Raw genomic sequence first — 4,297 nt, forward strand, 5'->3', positions numbered from 1 at the left:
AGGGGCTTTGCAGATATGCAAATGTACGCATCATTAGTAAGATATTGATGATTTTTCATATTTATTTAAGCATTTTGGAAAATACTGTTATACAAAAAGTTTTTGTTTTAATGTCAGTAATCAACTGGCAAAGTTTCATAATGATATCTATAAGTTCAAAATATTCCCCATTAGCCCATCCCCATTCACCCCCATTCACTTAAACAGTGGTTCTGATTTGCTATGTCGGCCCGCTGTATCTTTCCAGCAGCTAGTTGACCAGGTTGTCCACCCAGGTTGTGATCGTCGAAGGTCATTTTTGGTGAACAACCTTTTACAACGCTCCATGTCCATAAAATCACTTTGCCCCCTGGGTATGAGCTCCAGTTGTGCACAACTGTGGTTTAGAGATCTAAATCTAGAATCCTATCTGCTTCTGAAGAGGGACCAAACTGAAAACGCTTAAGAATCACTGATGTACAAAGAAACTCCTTCTCTAACCTGTTCCATATTTAATAACACTGATAATATAATTTTTTACTTTCTCTTTAAGGTAAAGCCATGGGTGACTGATCCATACTTGGCCGCTTCCTGTCTGAGTACCAAAACCATTCAACAGTGATAGGCAAAATCTGGCTGACCATGTTGCTCATTTTCCGTATCTTGCTGGTGGCCTTGGTGGGTGACGCTGTGTACAGTGATGAGCAGTCCAAGTTCACCTGTAACACCCGACAGCCTGGATGCAACAACGTGTGTTATGACACCTTTGCTCCCGTTTCGCATTTACGCTTCTGGGTCTTCCAAATTGTGCTGGTATCCACTCTGTCCATCTTCTACATCGTCTTTGTTTTGCATAAGGTTGCCAATGATGAGAAGATGGATGGTCAAAGGGCACAGGTGCTAGCCCAAGAGTCTACCACACAGAGATGGGGGCACATAAGAAATAATGGCATGGAGGGCCTGAGGGTTGGCCTGCCCGCATATTGTCCTCATTACAGCAAGGAATGGGATGCAAGGCAGGGAGGAGGAGAAGAACAACGCTTTATGGAGGAGGTTTATGGCCAGGAAGGAGCAGACCCCACCCAGCAGCCCAACCAGATTCTGCTAATTTACATCCTTCAGGTTGTACTACGATCTGTCACGGAGATGACCTTCCTCATGGGTCAGTACTTGTTGTTCGGGTTGGAGGTGCCTCACCTGTACCGCTGTGAGTCCTACCCTTGCCCTACTCGTACAGACTGCTTTGTGTCACGAGCAACTGAGAAAACCATCTTCCTCAACTTCATGTTCAGCATCAGCCTGGGCTGCTTCGTGCAGAGCTCCACTACCTGGGCTGGGTTTACATCTTCCGCATCCTCTGCTCAGCCTGCTCCTGCTGCAGTCAGGAGAGGGACCCCATCAGACTGGACTCCCATCCCAATCCACTGTTACTTAAGCTCAGGCATTCTCTGAGAGGCCAGCTGCTTTGGCAGAGCCCAACAGCCATGGTCCCAGAGAAGACTGGAAGTCTGCTCACACACACCCCAGCTATCTCTTTGAGACAGACTCAACTTTGGAATGCACCTCAAAGAAAAGTCCAGACAGCAGAGACAAACTAAAAGTCAAGCTGGCCAACATGGCCAGGCTGGGACGGACTAAGAAGTCTTGGCTCTGAGTGAAATGTTTCTGTCATGCCACTATATTTGTGAAAACAGACTGAGAAAGCAAACTGTAATGCTTGAAACGTACCATACAGTGGAGGAAATAAGTATTTGATCCCTCACTGATTTTGTAAGTTTGCCCACTTAAAATGAAATGAGCGGTCTATAATTTTAATGCTAGGTTTATTTTAACAGTGATAGACAGAATATCAAAAAGAAAATCCAGAAAATCACATAAAAAAATATAGAAATTATTTTGCATTTCATTGAGTGAAATAAGTATTTGATCCCCTATCAAAACATTTCTTAGTACTTGGTGAAGAAACCCTTGTTGGCAAGTACAGAGGTCAGACGTGTCTTGTAGTTGATGACCAGGTTTGCACACATCTCAGGAGGATATTTGGACCACTCCTCTTTGCAGATCCTCTCCTAATCTTTAAAGGGGATATATTATGAAAAACAAACACATTTCCGGTATTTGGGCACACTTTTTAGGTTATTGGAGTCCCTACCAGCACACACAAGCTTCAAAAAGACAAATATGTCAGTTTCTTCTGGGACACTTATTTCGAAAAAGGGGGGATTTGATGGTCTGTTCCAAAATACACCGACTGATGACGAAATTGGTCGGTTTTCATTATCATATTATACTCCCACGGGAAAGCTCACCAGAAACTCGGCAGTTGATTGGCAAATCAAGACGCCCCGTTGGTAACCTGAGGTGGAAAGAGTACAAAAATATTCTACTCAAGTAAAAGTATGATTACTTGGATGAAATTTTACTTAAAAGTAAAAGTACTGGTCTAAAAATCTACTGAAGTAAAAGTGAAAAAGTAGCTGATTTAAAATGTACTTAAAGTACAAGTTACAAGTTACTTTTTAACAGCGGGAGGGGGCATTGGTCTCTTCTGTGTAGGGCATTCTATATACAAGGGGATATAAATCTCAAACTAGTTTTGTTTAATTAATGCAACACTTTTACAAATTAAAGTGCACAAATTAAACAAATCATGTCACCACACATGTATGGATGTACACTGTGTCATTATACTTTAGATAAGCAAATATGGAGCAAATAGTCTGTTAATGGGGGAATGGGAATGTAACCGGTCTACAGACTTAAACAGGCTGCAGCTGCAGTTCTAATAATGTAATTGTGTATAATTGATCTAAACCATTAGGTGAGTCAATCTAGGGAAAAAAAGGGCTTAACCCCAAAAAAATTGATACAAAAGGTTTTTCAATGGATTCCAGTAGTATTTGGTGTGCTGAATAACATACTAAAAGTCTACCAAAATCTACCCCCCAGAAAGCCCTCATTTCCAAGATGGCGGCCGAAATGGCGGCGGGGAGCTTGAAATGGCTATATCTCAAATTGAAAAAATGTTGCAAAGGAATTTTCAACTGATTTTGGTACCTCTGGACATGCTTACAAACATACTAAAAATCTAGGAAAATACACCTTCCGGAAAGGCTTCATTTTCAAGATGGCGTCCAAAATGGTGGCTGGCCAAGCTTAAAATGGCTATATATCTCAATAGAAAAATATTATTCAAATGATTTTTCACTTGATTCTGGTACCTGCAAATATGCTTATGACCATACTAACAATCTAGGAAAATATACCTCCCAGAAAGGCTTCATTTTCATAATGGTGTCCAAAATGGCGGCCGGGAGCGTAGAATGGCTATATCTCAAATGGAAAATGTTACAAAAGAATGTTTCAACTGATTCTGGTACCTCTATACATTAAGAAAGTGCGACAAATCTAGGTAAATATAACTGCTAGAAAGGCGTCATTTTCAAAATGACTGCCTGATGGTATAGGGGAGGGCTGGGCGATTAATTGAAATTCAATTTCGATTACGATTTTGGCGTCCCTCGATCATGAAAACAAGATAATCGTAATAAATTGATTATTGTGTCGCACGCCGTGTCTTGTGTGGTAAATGCAGCGAACCCTTCTGTGCCCCCACCCAAACACTTTCGCTTTCAGCGATTGCAATGCAATGGTTTATTCAGCATAAAGTTAAAGTACTCGCCCAAGACTGATGTTAAATCGAAACACAAAAGCCTTGCGTGAGCGAAGTAGCGAGTTGCCAGTTGAAACTCCGTGACGGTGGGTAACGGTGTCATTCACAGTGACACCTCGCCAGTGTGAGCCGCCGCACAGAAAAGCCCTGTGGCTTTACGGCTAAAATGAACCGGGGATATCCTGCCCGTTAACGTTGTTGATGTGGAAGGCTTCAGCTCAGATCTTGTCATCGAGACGACATTGATGAGGTCATTGAAGACGCATGGAAGTGGAATGACTGACAATCAGAGAGCCCTTTGGACCATGTCAAAGTGCATAACATCACAGTACAACACCGCAATGCAGGAGTTCACAAACCAGACATACACAACATCAGAACAGCACAAGGACTCAACAGAGGCAAGGATGAAAAGGGATGCTGCTGACCTGGAGAAGATCACTTCAAAACTTGCTATATGGTCACCTTTCTCTCCAGACTCTTCTTTAAGGAATGTTGTTACAGGTGTTGTTGCTGAGGACGGAGTGAACGTGCATGATTATGACTCTGTTGGACGCAATATCATGCACAAAATGATTGGACAGCCTGCATTCACGTTCTCATTTAGTAGAAAGGATAAAGCCATAACCCTTGGACAAAAATCGT

General features: G+C 42.2%; 1 pseudogene across 1 annotated transcript; it reads left to right on the forward strand.

Moving 5' to 3' along the window:
- Positions 1 to 558: 558 nt before the first annotated feature.
- Positions 559 to 1,633, forward strand: LOC307270060 (gap junction delta-2 protein-like; annotated as a pseudogene). Its single transcript has one exon. The product of its transcript is annotated as a gap junction delta-2 protein-like (transcript).
- Positions 1,634 to 4,297: the final 2,664 nt, after the last annotated feature.

Source organism: Ammodytes marinus (assembly GCF_949987685.1).
Source record: "Ammodytes marinus genome assembly, chromosome: 3".
Classification (NCBI taxonomy): Eukaryota; Metazoa; Chordata; class Actinopteri; order Uranoscopiformes; family Ammodytidae; genus Ammodytes; species Ammodytes marinus.